Source organism: Pituophis catenifer, unplaced genomic scaffold (assembly GCF_029215685.1).
Source record: "Pituophis catenifer annectens isolate HBS135680 unplaced genomic scaffold, rPitCat1.0.hap2 SCAF_6, whole genome shotgun sequence".
Taxonomy (NCBI): Eukaryota; Metazoa; Chordata; class Lepidosauria; order Squamata; family Colubridae; genus Pituophis; species Pituophis catenifer.
In genome coordinates, this window is record NW_027256886.1 from 9,594,699 (window position 1) to 9,611,573 (window position 16,875).

General features: G+C 42.7%; 1 protein-coding gene across 1 annotated transcript in view; it reads left to right on the forward strand.

Moving 5' to 3' along the window:
- The first annotated feature begins 518 nt into the window (after window positions 1-518).
- Window positions 519-16,875, forward strand: part of GNB4 (G protein subunit beta 4) — a 42,275-nt gene continuing 25,918 nt past the window's right edge. The window contains exon 1 of the mRNA XM_070946404.1: window positions 519-668. The gene's annotated coding sequence lies outside the window, so the exon portion shown is untranslated. The remainder of the gene's footprint in view (window positions 669-16,875) is intronic.

Sequence of the window (16,875 nt, forward strand, 5' to 3'; positions counted from 1 at the left end):
AAATCTTTGCAGTATTATTCTGCACGCATCTCCCAGATGCCTTTATTACACCTTTGCAAAAAAAGGATTTTCTTCTTCTTCTTCTTCTCCCCCACTTCTCCTTTCTTTTAGTGCGTGACCCCCCCAACCAAGGGAAGAGCTTTTTCAGATTTCTGGAGCAATTCACCCACCCTCATTTTACAACAAAGCTTGGGAGACTTTGGACTACGCCCTGCCAGACTCAGCTGGAGAAAGAAATCCTCGCTCTCGCTCTTTTTTTTTTTTTTTTTTTTACGAGCTCAAGTTATCCCAGCAGTGAGAAACGCGCGTCCTTCTCTCTCTCTCTCTCTCTCTCTCCCCCCTCCTCTCTTTAATGTCGTTGACGTCAGAGCCGCGAAACCATAGCAACTGTCCATCACGTTGGATGAGCACACGAGGGAAGTGGGAAGCGAAAGAAGGGATCTAGTTCAAGCGAGGCTCCGGGAGCGCTCGGGGGGGGGAAAAGGGGAAGAAGGGGAAAAAAAAAAAAAAAAGGCACAATGGACGCATTTGTGTTGTGACATTCCGAGCGGAGCCTTGCAAAAATTAAAAAAAAATAAAATAAAATAAAATAAAAAATAAACCCGAAAAACGCGCGGCAGGAAGAAGGCACGGACGGCGCCGGAGGAAAGAAATCGCAAGTAGTGTGTGTGTGTATATATATATATATATATATCTACCGTTATATATTGCGTGTGTGCGCGGCGGAGCTGCCGGTCGTGAGAAAAAAGAGGCGCGCGGCCACTTCTTTTATAAAGGCAAACCCAGCTACCTCACGGAGCCGCTTTGCCGACAGCGGGGTCGGCGTCGCTCCAGTGGCAAGTCAGGGTCGCCACGGGGAGAAAGAAAGAAAGAAAGAAAGAAAAAATCCACCCACGTTTGCAGCGGGAGGAAAGCAAGGTGGGGGAATTCTCCAGGGCCGATGGGCTCCCCGTTTCCTCTCTCCTTTAGGAACAAAAGAGAAGGGCGCAGGCAGCACGCAAGCCCCGAAGTCTGCCTACGGCCATATTTTTATTTTTTATTTTATTTTATTTGTTTATTTATTTATTAAAAAAAAAATCTTAGGATCCTTTTCCTGGTGGGGAACTCTCCCCTACCCCACCCCACCCCTTCCATCACCATCACCATCACCATCAGCCCCTCCCCAGATCCTGGATCTCTTCGCGCGGTTGTTTCGGGCTGCCTTTGCGCGAGGCTGGGCGGAGGCGTGCAACCAGCCAGCCAGCCGGCCGGCCAGCCAAGCGGGTCGCGGGGGCGCTTATTGGGGTGGGTGGGTGGGGGGTATAGATACCCTCTCCACACACCCCGATCGCCGCGTCTTTCTCGCCTCGCCCCGGACTTTCTCCGCAGCCGGCGGCGTTTCGCGGAAATCCCAGGGGCGGATCGAAGAGGAGGCGGTGGGTGGGGGGGTGGGCGTGGCGACGGCTCTCTGCCGCAAGGGAGGGTGGACCCCCGACCCCCCCCCCCCCTTAAAGTCTTCCTTCCAGCGGGGCCACCTGTTTCAAATGGCGGGGTTGGGTGGGGGGTGTCCCGGGACAAACCTATTTGCGGGGTCCCCAGGGTTTGAATTAGACCAGGAGGAGGAGGAGGGATCGCTCTCGCTTCAGAGAAGTTGCTACAAGTGGTTTTTAAGAATCTCCCGGGTCAGAAATCATCCAGGTTCAGACGTTTTTTTTTTTTAAAAAAAAAGGGATCCTGCCTTTCCCACCCCTTTCTTTTTTAAAAAATAATTAATGATTCGATGCGCGTCTCGTTTCCTCTGCTCTGCAACTTGTCCGTGGTTTGTTTGAACAAACATGGTTTGTTCAATGCACAAGCATCACTTTCCGTCCGTTTGGGGAGGGGGGGCATTCCGGGAACGAGATGGTTGGTTGATTGGTTGATAAATCTGGAGAGAGGTTGTGGGTGGGGGGAGCTCGTTGGTTCTGGGATCGGAGAAAGAGGAGAGAATCCAGCAAACAGGTGCCCCTTGCCTTGTTTGCAAGTTGGGAGGGGGGGCACACAAAAATCAGGGTGGGACGGTTGGTTCCGCAATTCACCCTGTTCAGGAATTCCTGCCCCCCCCCTTTCCCAAATCTCAGTTCTCAAAACCAGTGAATTAAAACTCATGGTTTCTGGCCATCTCTTGGTTGTATATGGCAGGTGGCTCTTAGGGTTATCTGTAGAATTGATCTGTGGACTGGGAACATTTTTTGGGGTGGGTAGGTGGGTGGGCACAACCGGACCTGTTTAAAATGATTTTTTTAAAAAAAATTTTTGATTTATATGCCGCCCTTCTCTGGAGACTCAGGGCGGCTTACAATGTGCTCAGCAATAGCCTTCATCCTTTTGTATATTTATACAAAGTCAGCTTATTGCCCCCACAACTGGGTCCTCAATTTACCTACCTTAGAAAGGATGGAAGGCTGAGTCAACCTTGAGCCTGGTGAGATTTGAACTTGCAGTAATTGCAGGCAGCTGATGTTAATAACCAGCTTAATAACCAGCTTAATAACCAACAGGGTAGGGTGCCTTAGACCACTGTACTACCAAGGCTCTGTAAATGACATTACAGTAATTTGCAAGCCCTGGTTTTGGCACTTTTGACACTTAAGTTCTCCCAATAGGTTGCCTTGCATTCTGTCATTTTCGGTACTCTGGCATCTTTTAAAAGATGTTCGCTACTTAGGAGGAGAATCCTGTTGGTAATTATGAACATTTAGACCCCAACTCTTGTACTGTAATGTGTTTTTTTTTCCTTCTTCTTCACTTATCCCGGTTATTAGAACCTAGCTCAGGTGTAGAATTTTTTTTTTTTTACAAATACAATTTACATCAACTGTGTGGTATTGGGAAGGAAGGCAATGCATTTTGCATATGGATTCTACTGAATGGATGGGTTTGTTGCCCACAGATGAATAAGCAAATAGTCCCAAACACAACAAATCCTGTTTTTTCCAAAATGCAGAGAGGTTTTGCAGACAATATGGTGCCATTCTCACCACTTCTGGCAGAAGTGATGCAGCAAAAGGTGCTCTGCAGTGTAGTTTATCAAGTTACTGCTAGGCGTGAGAGCAGCCGTGTTTCTACCATTTTGGTTCCAGAGAATATGGAATGCAAACTAGATGGAGTTATTAAGTCTTAATCGAAGCTTTGCCGGTAAAACAGATTAGTCTTCTTCGGCACATATAGTGCAATGATGGGAAAAAAGCAAAGGGAAAACTCTTACTATTATGTATCACAAATGTTAACGGAACAAGGCCTTCCCAGGTAATTCTTGTTTTGAGCAAGAAGCACGTAATGGTTGTGGACTCTCATCAAAACATTTTAGGGTGTTTCAGGAAATAGCATTTATTTACCTTAATTTATTTCAAAATAGATTCCTGTAGTACCTGAGTCAACTCTTATGTGAGCCAATTTACGTTATCTACCGGTATATATACATAAAGTTGTCAGTCCTTCTTTGTTAAATATGGATCCCAATTGTTTACCAGTTTTCCCATTTTTTCCTTCTTAGAAAACTGTCATATAAAAGATATATGATGCATTTTGGATGTTGCAACTGATTTTTGATGCATCAAGACCAAACCTCTTAGGAGATTGAACGGAATACATTTAGCTCCATTGGTGGGTTTCTGAAGCATTGGACAGTAGCACGTAGACAATTTTAAAACATTTTCTCCCATATTTCGTGGAGCAATACATTGGATATAAAATGACTACACGCCCATTAAAATGCCACATTTTTGAGATGTGAAAAAAACAAAACAAAACCAGACCAAGATAAATCACTTCAGGATTTTTTTTTCCACCTTTAGTATAAGGTGTTCCTTATAAGGTTTTCCACAATTTAATGGAAAAAGAAACTGAAATATTTTATTGGGGGGGGGAATAACAGTAAAATGTATAATAATGTAGTTGTGTAAGTGTGCAAACCCTCTTAGTAGGGCTGTGGCTGTGTTCAGAATTAACCAATCACATTCAAATTGATGTTAAATAGCCTGCCATCAATTAAAGTGTCTGATCATGCCCATACAAAGTTCGTAGGAGTTTTCTGATATTTACTCAGTTGCCTCAGAAGCCATAATCTGCAAAGAGCTTACAAAGGGATCTCATTTATTGGAAGGTATCAGAAGAAGGATACTAAAAATTTCCAAGGTATTGGACATACCATAGTATACGTTGAAGGAAGTCATCAACAAATGGAGAACATATGGCACAACAGTTCTTGGAACTGAATATCTCTCCAAACTTGATGAAGAAACAAGAGAACTGGTCCAAGAAACTGCCAAGAGGCCTAGAACAACATTAAAGGAGCTGCAGGAAGTTCTGGGAAGTACTGGTTGTCTACTACATATGACAACAATCTCCCGTATTCTTCGTATGTCTAGGCTGTGAGGTAGGGTGACAAGACAGAAGCCTCTTCTTATAAAGAAAACCATTCCAAGCCCAGCTACGTTTTGCAAAAACCTACATCAGGTCTGACAAAAGCATGTGGCAAAATGTGCTAGGTTCTGATGAGACCACAATTGAACTTTTTGGCCATAATTCCAAAAAAGTATATTTGGCAAGAAAACAACACAGCGCATCACTAAAAGTACACCATACCCACAGTGAAGCATGATAGTGGCAACATTATGCTTTGAGGTGCTTTCCTTCTAGGTGGAACTGGTGCTTAAGTCAAGGTGGAGAGAATTATGAACAATTTTTTTTTTATTTCTTAATTTGATTTATATGCCACTCTTCTCCGGAGACTCAGGGCAGCTTACAATGCGTTAAGCAATAGCCTTCATACTTTTGTATATTTATACAAAGTCAGCTTATTGCCCCCACAAACTGGGTCCTCATTTAACCTACCTTAGAAAGGATAGAAGGCTGAGTCAACCTTGAGCCCAGTGAGATTCAAACTTACAGTAATTGCAGAGTATCAGTCAATTTTGGCACAAAACCTTCAGGCCTCGGCTAAAATGCTGAAGTTGAAGAATTTCACCTGTCAACATGACAATGAACCAAGGCATACCTCCAAATCAACAACAACAACAAGAAAAATGGCTTCATCAGAAGATCAAAAGTTATGGAAAGGCCCAGCCAGAGCCTGGACCTGAATCCAATTGAAAACCTAAAGAGAGGGCTATGTACAGGAAACGCCCCCATAATCTTGACAGATTTAGAGCACTTTTGCAGGGAAGAGTTGAGCATAAATTCCCAAGCCAAGATGTCCATCCTAACAGGCTACCCCAAAAGACTGGATGCTGTCATAAAATCAAAAGATGATTCAACAAAGTATACGTTTAAGGGTGTGTACCCGTACAACTACCTTACTTCATGATTTTTATTATTTTCCCCCTAAAAGGTTTCAGTTTATTTATAATTGAATTGTACAATATGTATTTTACATTAAAAGGTGGGAAAAAATTCTGAAGTGATTTATCTTGGTCTGACTTTTTTGCATCTCAAAAAAGCTGGCCTTTTAACGGGGGCGCGTGGATTTCTCACATCCATTGTATATTTTTTTTGCTATTGTTTTGTACACTTGGGATTTAATTTACCTCTCATGAGTAATTGCCATGAGAATGGTAGAAATGATTGTTTAAAAGAAGCTATGGTATGGTACCTACCTCCTTTTTTTTTTAATCATGAAAACGTTTTTTTTGAGATGGGTAGGGCTAAGTTTATGTGCCTGATGCACATAAGTTATATTATGAGTTTGGCGGAGGTTTGTACCCACATAAATGCTTCCCTAAGACTTCAATTTTAGCCCATAGCAATAAACGGGCCTTGCATCCAAGTAAACGTGCAAAACTGTATAGCAGCTGATTAAAAATACTTATTCCCTTCGTAGTTGATTATGCCTGCCTTCTGATGGACCAATGAGCGCTCTGCCTAAATCAAACATTTGCACACTCTTAATCTCTATTAACACGTTCCACCATGCATAGGGCAACGAGTGGCAGACGAAGTTTGGCTGGTTCTCTCAGTTCTGTTCTTGACATTGGGCACGGTGCCACACTCTATGCTAACACATTAAATACAGGTCTCCAGGGGAGAGAGGCTTCGTATGCACAACTCTAGGCTTGATTAATTCCATTCCACATGATGAAGCTGGATTTGATCAGGTTACCAGCTGCCCCAAAGTACATGCATAATGCTGTGCAGTACAGGTGTAGCATTATCCTTTGGAGATGCCCATTTGTCATGATTTCGTTAAATGTGATTTGATGGTGTGTTCTGCAGTAAAAACATACACAATTTAATTTGACACTATGAACTTTCCCAGAAGTCTAACTTTTAATTCAGTATGGCTCCCAGATAATGTAACCATGTAACTTACCCTGTGGATGACTACTCACAAGTTCCTATTTATTTTCAATGGGTTAGATCAGGGATCTATAAACTTGGCAACTTTAAGACTTATGGACAACTCCCAGAATTCCCCCAGCCAGCCATACTGGCTAGGGAATTCTGGGAATTGAAGTCTAAAGTCTTAAAAGACGGCAAGTTTGGAGATGCCTTGGTTCCCAAGAAGGATATCATGCTTTTACACTCTTTCAGTAGAAAGAGATAGGGATAGGAAACAAGCTATAAGGTAAAGGTAAAAGTTCCCCTCGCACATAAGTGCTAGTCGTTCCCAACTCTAGGGGACAGTGCTCATCTCCATTTCAAAGCCGAAGAGCCAGCACTGTCTGAAGATGTCTCTGTGGTCATGTGGCCGGCATGACTAAATGCCAAAGGCGCATGGAGCGCTGTTACCTTCCCATGAAAGGTGGTCCCTATTTTTCTACTTGCATTTTTTACATGCTTTCGAACTGCTAGGTTGGCAGAAGCTGGGACAAGTAATGAGAGCTCACCCCATTATGCAGCACTAGGGATTCGAACCGCTGAACTGCCGACCTTTCGATCAACAAGCTCAGCATCTTAGCCATTCAGCCACTGTGTCCCTGGCAAACAAGCTATATGCATCTAAAAATACACAATTTTATTAATTTTCATCTCGGTTTGAACCTGCTTCTCTATAGTTCCGTTCTATTAATTTTGCCAAAATGAACACAAAGAACAAGTCCAGATCTTCCTTAACAAAAGCCTTTTAGATGTCTAATAAGACCACTACATCTCTATCTTCAGTTGTCTTCTGCAAATTTTTTAAAGCTATTTTTCATTGGACTTTCCTAGATAGCCTCCTCTGAACTTTTTCCAATGTTTTGGACTGCAGTGCCCAGAATTTGGGTCGGTCGTGCCCAAAGCAGATTAGAATGAGAATGTTTATTTCCCATCATCTAGATTCAGTGCTTTTATGAATGCATCTCAAAATCGCATTTGCCTTTTTAGCAATTGCATCACACTTCAGGCTCCTTTTCACAGGTACTAGGGCCAAGCCAAATCTCTCACGGTCTGTATTTGTGCCTTTCGTTGTCTTTTCTTCCTCAGTTGCGGGACTTTGAACCTTCTGCCTTCCCATGTGTTAGCACAGTGATGGCTAACCTTTTTGGCACTGAGTGCTGAAAAAGTAGTGCGCATGTGCGCGTCTGGGCTGCAACCCAGAAGAGGAGCTGCCCAGGGCGCATGCGCACACCCGAAAATGAACTTCTGGTTTTAGCTACTGAACATCCGGTTTCAGCTAGCTACTCTTCCGGGTTTCTGGCGCACATGCGCACGCGAAAATCAGCTGGCCAGTGTGCATGCTCATGCAGGAAGACCAGCTTTTCTAGTTTCCGGCACTGCCGCATGCTGAGCACCGCATGCTCGCCAGAAACCCGGAAGAGGAATGGGTGACACCGCGCGTGCCAGGCGACATGGCTCCGCGTGTCACTTCGGACATGCGTGCCATAGGTTTGCCATCATGGTGTTAGCCACTACTCCCACGTATGTCCTCTCTGCCAGTTTTGTGATGATTCCCTGATCCCCCTTTATCCAGCTCAGTAATAAAACTGCACCAGCCAGGAACATATAATAGCATTCTCATTCATCCAGCAATGAATCTATTTTAACAGCTGTGTTATCTAGCTAATAATCTACCATTTTATTAATGAGGGTGTCCTTAGGAGAGGCTTTGGCAAATGCTTTGCTGAGGTCGAGATATACTGCATCTACAGCATTCCACGAATCTATTAAGCTACAGGTAGTCCTCGACTTAAAAGAATTTACTTAGTGACTGATCGAAGTTAAATGGCTCTGAAAAAAGTGTCTGATAACCGTTTTTCACACGTAGGACAGTTGCAGCCTCTCCATGGTCACATGATGAAAATTCAGATGCTTGGGAACTGGCTCATATTTATGACGGTTGTAGTGTCCCGGGGTCATGTGATCCCCCTATGCGACCTTCTGACAAGCAAAGTCCATGGGGGAGCCAGATTCACTTAACAACCTTGTTACTAATTTAACAACTGCAAGGATTTGTTTAACGAACGATGGCAAGAAAAGTTGTAAAATGGGGCAAAATTCACTTGCTTAGCATTGGGGTCATAAGTCGAGGACTACCTGTATTAATTGTCAATAGTAAATGATTTGTTAGCTATAAGCCCGTATTAGTTCTTGTTAATTGTTGGAAGCCTAAGTAAGTGGTTACTAACATGATGTTTAATAATCTGATCCAATACCAAAATAAATGTATTTCTTTTTTCCTCCTTCGCTTTTATAAAGGGACATTTTCATATCTTTCTATCTTTGCAATATGTCTATAAACCATTTCATTTTGTTCAAAGTTTCTCACCATTTTCTTTTTGAAGACCTTATCGGTTCCATCCTTTTTTTCCCTTCTTTTTTTCCCTTCTAGCCCCTCTTCCTTTATACAATTGCTTTGCAATTCAATCCTCCCCAAACCACTTCAATATACTTTGTATATTAAATCAGCCTCCATTCATCTGTGATCCCATCTCTTCTTCTTTTTATCACACACACTTAATTGCCACTATATTTTGCATAGGAGAAATTGAATTATTTTAAAAGATAGTCTACTTCGCTAAGATTATTCTAGCCAATCAGTAAAAGAGCATTTCTTTTTCTCCTTATAGAAAACAGCAAAGTTTAGGTAGTTACAATGAAATGTATAAACCTGTTTCATTAATCGTGGCAAGATTTTGGACTAATCTTAACCATTTAACGCTGCAGTTTCTACAGCATCTACAGGGGGAAAAAAAGTGTGGCAGTTGAGCTGAGGAAAAAAAACCGCAAGTTTCGTTAGCTCGGTTAATCCACGTTACAACCATGGCTTGTTTATCCATGGCTTATGGAATAAATGACAGTTGGCCGGGTTTGCATCAAGGAAGGGCTGAAAACCCCAAAACCACAATCACGGCTTGCTTAGTCAGTGCCATTCGCGTGAGATGAAATGGTTCTTATTGCGTTCCTTGCCATGTTATCTCTGGTTTGTGCTTAAATCTTTTTTTTTATTTTGCGACCCATTGCATCGGTCTCCGAGACGGGGAGGAAAGTGGCATGCACGGATTTATTGCATTGTTATTGCATAATAAAATAAATCAAATAAATGCCTACGATTGGCATTACTAATAAAGGACGCCATCCGCATTAGTACCCTGACCCCGGTTAAGATTGATTTATTTTGAGTCTGAAACCCTTCGGACGGCAAGGAAAGGAAGACCGGCTACTGCTTAATTAGATCCACCAGGGCAGTGGATCTAACTAACCCAGCCGCTCCCCCCCCACGCTTTGGCGGAGCCGGGCGGGGTTTGCTTAGAAGAGACGGGCGTCCCTTTTCGCCTCTTTTGTCCCGCTCAAGCCCTTCTGGTGGCGCGTTCCATTAGGAGCCGCCCGGGGGGGGGAGAGAGAAAGGAGGCGCGCCTAAAGATCACAAAACAGCGAGGCTGGGGCGGTACCACCCCGCGTAGTAAGTGACGACGGAAAGGAGGGGAGGGAGGGAGCGAAAAAAAAAAGAGGGCGGTCCCGGCGCCTTAAAAGTTGTAGCCGCGGGCGGTGTTTCGATTGGCTCTTTCGACGGCGGAGAGGCGGGGACGGAGTGTTTGACAGGCAGGTTTCCCGGCCGCGCCTCCTTTTTTTCTCCCCCCCCCTTCCTCCTTTAGCTTCGGAGGAGGCCCCGGACTGGCCTGCTCGGTTTTCTGCGCCCTCCCGTCTTCTTTTCGCCCAGGTGGTTTGAGGTACGTAGGAGAGGCGCTGCGGCCGTGCTCGGCCCTGGGAGTCGTTAGTAGGGTTCTCTTGAAGGCAAAAGGGGGGCCCTTCCCGCCCTTTTTCAGCCGTGTATTGGGGGGGCGGCTTGGGAAAAGCTAACCGGCGGCGCCCCCCCCGGTATGTGTGTGTGTGTGGGGGGGCACTGAGGGTGTGGGGGGCGAAGAGGTGGGTCGTGGGGAAGGGAAGGGGGCGCCCACGAAGCCTCTCGGCAGCTCCCGTGGCTGTTGGGTTTGGACTACAACTCCTATCCTTCCCGGCCAACCCCTCCTTAACGTTGGGTGGGGATAATGGGCTGGGTTTGTGTGTGTGTGGGGGGAGGGGAAGGGGGAATTATAAGGGGACGAAACCCGCGTTTAGGAGAGGAGTGCACGTGAGAATGAGAACCGACACCCCCTTCCCCCCCCACAGGTCAACTCAAGACCGACATTGAGTCCTATAAGCCAAGGATGGAGAAAGAAAATTCAAGCCTTTCACCGCTCAGCGCCTACCTCTCGGGGTTGTTGTGTGTCTGGGAAGTGATAGAGCAGTGTTTCTCAACCTTGGTAGCTTGAAGATGGGTGGACTTCAACTCCCAGAATCCCCCAGCCAGCAACGCTGGCTGGGGGATTCTGGGAGTTGAAGTCCACCCATCTTCAAGCTTCCAAGGTTGAGAAACACTGTGACAGAGGGACATGAACAAGCCCAAGACCTGTTGTTGTGGGAAGTGGGGGGGGGGGGGAAATGGGGGGGTCATAGAAATAAACGGCTGCCCAGCCTTTGCCGAGCGCACAACAGTAGTCGACTGTCGGTCCCAAGAAGAGGCTGGTGCGGGGTTGTGGTGTGCGGGTTTTGTGAAGAGCCTTAGTGCGAGACAGTGTGAGCTGTGTGTCCTTGGGAGTGGAGAGAAGAGGGGGGGGGGGAAATTGGGAATTAAACTACCATCCACGTTTCCACTGGTTTGTTCCTTTTGTGTTGTCATCTTTTTCCCGTGGCGTTAAAGGCGTTACTCGTCCCTTTTCCCAGCTCGTCTCTTTTTTATCAAGTACAGGTAGTCCTCGACTTACAACGGTTCGTTTACGTGACCGTTCGAAGTTGCAGCGGCACTGAAAAAAGGGGGACTCAGTGACCGTTTTTCACGCTTAACAACCGTCGCGGCATCTCCGTGGTCACGTGATCCAAATTCGGACGCTCGGTCCCTGCTTCATGTTTATGACAGTTGCGGGGATCCGGGATCGTGTGCGAGATCCCCTTTTGTGACCGTCTGACAAGCAAAGTCGATGGGGAAGCCAAACAACTGCAATGATTCACTTAACCGCAACCGTAGCAAGAAAAGTCGTGAAATAGGGCAAAACTCACTTATTAACAAATTTCTCGCTTAGCAACGTAAATTTGGGGCTCAGTTATGGTCGTAGGTTGAGGACTACTTGTAAACAGTTAAAATAGGGAGAATTGTAAAATGTGTGATTGCTGTAATTGAAGTGTGGCTGCAGGAGCATTGAAACCTGAATCAGCTTGACATGGCTGGGTGGGAACAATCCAGCTTGCTGTGCCATCTTGAGACTTTTTTAGTAGGTGAATGCTTGAGCACAGTAAGGTGTGTAAGAGAATGGTTTGTGTTAGAGTCGAGGTTGACTAGGCAGAGTAAGACACCTGTCTGCAGAAAGACTGTCTCCAAAATGCTAGATGGTTGCCATACATATAAAATCAACAACTATATGTGCAGTGTATGTTTGCTGACTTTACTCCATTTGTAAATATGACTGCAATACAACAAGGGTGGTGCTATGTGTGAAATTGTCTTTACTGTTCTGAAAAATCAAAGTGTTTCTTTGAGGCTTGTGGCCAACCTTGAGGTGTGGGCTGGCTTGCATCTGCGGAGCTTAACCAAGATGATGTATTTCATTACAAGTACCAATAGATAACCCGTTGAATTATGTAACACAGATTTCTCATCCTCTTAGATGGAAAATATTTGGAATGTTATTTTTTTTTAAATCGTGGAAATCTGTCATATTAAAAAAAAAATTAATATCTGAGTTACATCTGAACCATCGAGTTACGGATAATATTTTTGGGATGCTTAACCTTTCTATTTTTTATATTTTTGAAAACAATATGTCAAACAACAGAGATAGAATCAAAATAAAAATGAGAATATATCTCTGTGTTGTATATGATAGAAATGCTTAATAAGATTACACAGCCCTTTTCCTGTTTTAAAGTTTTGGTTTGTGTTTTGCTTTGCAGGATTTAAAGCTATACTGGAACTACTGTTTTCCAATAAAAATACATGAAAAAACATGAACTATCTCATAACTCTAGTAATTTGACAGTTTTTTTTATAGTTTCAACATGTTTTAATTTTAAAAATAGTGTTATAATGGCTTGTTGCAAGATGTTTGCTTTTAAGAATGGGGAAAGTCTGGTTAAATGTGGAAACATGTATTTGCACTATGAAATTTTGGGTCAAATTAATGCTTAAAATATTGCACTCATCATTCATGTGGAGAATGACATTCTTGTCTGTTATGTGTGTTGCATCCATGCTGAGTCACAGCAGGCCATTCTGCGCATAAGGGTTTTCTGAAGTTAGAATATTTATCCTGCTAAATTGGTATAAATATTAACGCTATTCAGATTGGCTTCCTTGCTCCCAAGGGCTTCCCACCTAGAGATAGCTCAGTATTTCATTTATTAAAAACTTTATACTCCACTTACATGTCTAACGAGTAAATGCTTTGGTATCTAACAGAATTGGTAGTGATACAAATTAAAGCAGTACTTTGATCCAAAAGAAAGGGGATAGCAACCAAGTAACAGAAATAGCACTATAGTAAATAAGACATTGGTATGTCATACATAGTTAGGTGGTCACAGTGGCCTTTTTTTTTTTAAAAAAAAAAAATCCCCTAATACCTAAAATCCAGCCGAACAGAATAAGCATCTTCATTATGCCATATTCTTCCCCTAGATTCTAGAAAGATAGCATACTTGACTATGTCAGAGAACTTTTAGAAGCATCTAATTAATTTTTTTCAGCTAATGTTTAGGAATTGCCTCCTTTGAAAGACCAGAGAAAAGAATACTTTGCAATCAAAGATGTTTTGATGAATTCTGGGAAGATACTATATTAGAAGTAGAGAATGGCATTGGGAGCATAAAACACAGCAAATCCTGTCACTCTGATTGCAATATTCATGGTAGCTCCAAATGTAGGATTGGACGGAGTTATACTTATATAGGTAGCCCTTGATTTAAACTACAGTTAAGCCTAAAATTTCTGTTGCTAAGCGAGACAGTTGTTCGAATTTTGCCTTATTTTATTACCTTTCTTGCATCACTGCAGTTAAGTTATATGCTTGTTAAATGAATCTGGCTTCCCCATTGACTTAGTTTATCAAAAGGTCACAAAAAGTGATCACATAAATCCTGGCACACTTGAACCATCATAAATACCTGCCAATTACCAATTAGCCGAATTTTGATCACATGAGTTTGGGGATGCTTGCAGTGGTATAAGTGGGAGAAACAGTCATAAGTCAGTTTTTTCAATGCCATTTTAACTTTGAATAGTCACTAAATGAATAAGTGTAAGAAGAGAACTATCATCAATTCAAAGAATGCAGAAACTGGGAATGAGAAACAGTTTGAAATTAAAACAGGGAAAAGAACCAGATTAAAATAGGGGGTATTTTTGGTAAAGGGTGAAAGTAAATAATATGACTTCAAGTCCCAGACGTTTTTCAAAAGGCAACTTGTAGTTCCCAAGAAGCTGCTTGGACTTAGAAGCGAAACGTTTTCAAGGAAGGAAAACAAAGGAAGTCCAGTTGCCTTTTGAAAAGCAACCTTTAGGACAACCGTGACCTGGATGACTGAGAATCTCCATCCACAATAGGACTTCAAGCTAATACTTGCATACATAAATGATAGGATGACGATATTACATTGTGTCAAGACTTAATTTTACATTCAGGGGTTTGGAATACATGGTGCATGATGCCCTATTTAGGGTTGTGGGAAGGGATGCTGTGTGCAGATTATTATTATTTCTGTTTTATTGCCCCTGACAACGTGGAAGCTAGTAATGCTTACAAATATTGGGGGATGGAGGGTCCTATAGTTTATGAGGCTAGAACAACAGCCTCCTCCCCCTATAGAAATGGTGTGCTGTTAAGCTTTTCTAAAAGGTATTGGTTGACCTAATATTTGATTTCAGTTTTGGACAGTAGCCTTATTTAATGGGCTTTTTTAGACAGTTAATTGCACTACCACTCTACAATTCATGATTTGTTTGTGGGGGGAAGGTTGCACAAAGTCCAGACATTTTCATTCAGAGAAGCCCTTCGGTTTCAGGAGATTTGTTGTTGTTGTTCCTCTTCTCACTTTTGCCCACTTTTCCAATAATATTTAATACAGTTTGAGGGTTAGAACAAGGCTATGTAATTGTCACAGTCACTCTTGAATAGATAATTCTGGCAATTAAAATACAGCGTAGCATTTTCATAGATGTAGCCAAATAATCATAGCTTTTTTAAAAAAAAAAATCTATGTATTAAAATTGCCAAAATATACAACCCCCCCCCTTTTTTTTTTTGAAGAGGCCTTTCCCTGGGTCCAGTAATTATAGGCAACTTTAACTCAGTCTCTAATCTTTAAATTTCAAGGGAAGATTGTTGAAAAAGTGATGGGAGTAGTAAATGTAGAGCACCCTTATAAAATAGTTTGTCTGGATCCTTGATAGTATGAATTCATACCTGATATGGGACCAAAACAGCATTGGTCATTCTGGTTGATGGTCTTTGTTGAGATCTGGATGGGGGCATTGTGCCCAGTGGTGGGATTCAAATAATTTAACAACCGCCCTAATGATTTCTTCCAACAACCAGTTCACCAAACTGCTCAGAAAGTTAACAACCGGTTCTCCCAAAGTGGTGCGAACTGGCTGAATCCCACCACTGATTGTGCCCCTGTTTAGATCTCTTGGTAACTTTCAGTCATCAACCATAGTATCCTACTGAATTGGCTGCAGGTAGGAGTAGACTGGCATAATTGTATAGTACTTCCCCTCCTTCCTAAGTGGGCAGTCCCAGGCCGTGGAAGGCAGAGAGGTCAACCTAGCGATTGCTCTGTATTGAGTACCGCAGGTTTTAGTCTCTGTCACTCCTGAAGTTTAACATTTATATTAAGCGAAGGAGAAGTCATTCAATTTGGGATGTGGTGTCAGCAGTGTGCTCATCTCTATCTGGTCTTTGCTGGAGATCTTGTGGTGGTCTTGTCTCAGCATCTGGAGCCTTGGGGGATTGGATGGGAAGAAAGTAGCCGAAGTAGAAACCTTCACAAGATGTGAAGATGCTCTTTGTGGTGAAACTCATTTGGCTCCTTATTGGCTTTGTGGGCTTCAGACAAGGTAGATTCCCGCTTGGAGGAACAGGTTTTCCTAGTGTTGCAATTATTGTTGGGTAGGTAGGTAGACACTGGGCTGGTCCAGGGGTTGTCCAGGGGCTGGTGTACCAATGACAACAGTTACTCATCTCCTTAAGCCTGGCTAGATGGCTCAGTGGATAAGACACTGAGCTTGTTGATCAGAAAGTTTGGCGGTTCGAATCCCTAATATAGGTCTCCTGCATGAGCAGGGGGTTGGACTAGATGACCTCCAAGGTCCCTTCCAACTCTGTTATTGTTGATATACCCTTTACATGGGGTTGCTTTTGAAGAATACTCAGAAGCTACCATTTTATTTATTAAACAAATTTATATGGCATTCTAACTAACACACTGGTGACTCTGTGTTAGTCTTACATCATTAAAAAAAATCCACAGTGTAATAAAACCCATTAAAATAAAAACTCCATTCCTCTCCCCTGCCCCCCGCCCCCCCCAAGCAGCAACAACACAAATCAGTCACTTGATTTGCTCCATCTTCATTAGTACGAAATATAGCAATTCATTTATTGAGAATGAAACCTGCCATGATCTTATAACCCTGGTCTTGTAGGCTTTGTACAATTGGTTGGTAGTAGACTTGTAATTACAATTGAAAATGCTGGCTGCTATTGGCACAGCCCTTAATAGCTTGGGACCTGGGTACCTGCAGAAGTTCCTGTTTCAAGTAAAACTGATCCATCTGATATATGTGTCCTGAATTGGAATATTGAGCCCTTCCATCTAAAGTCCAGCAGGGGAGGGAGAAAAATTTATTATTTTAATTGGTAAGAGTGGCCAAATCAAAGTCTGGATCTAATTCCCATTCGGATGCTGTGAGGAAATTTGGAATGGGCTGTGCCTGCAAGAAAGCCTTTAAATATCACATCGCAAAAAATCTGCTTGGAGAAGTATGAAAGAATTCTTCCCAGTCCATGACAGAGACTGGTAGAGAGTTACTACTTCAGGTTCTTTCTTCCGATGTAGACAATACCAGCTATTAGAGGGTATACTTACTTTTACCAAAGAAGGAAATGACATATCTGTTAATTTTTTTGTTGAATAAATGATTGCACAATTAAATTTTCATACAGGGTTTATTTGTTCAATTGTTTCACCTTTATATACTATTTGAAGGAAGATAAAATATTGATAGGCCCACATATGTTGGAAAAAATTTACATGAAAAAGCATTATTTGCTTTTCCACATAACTGTATGTGGAAGAGTTTCCCATTTAAAACTACTTTTAGTAGCACTTGTAGGGGAATGAATGAAAGTTAATAGAATAAATGCTGGAAATTCATAGAAACACTGTTTGAAAACATGTTCAGATTTG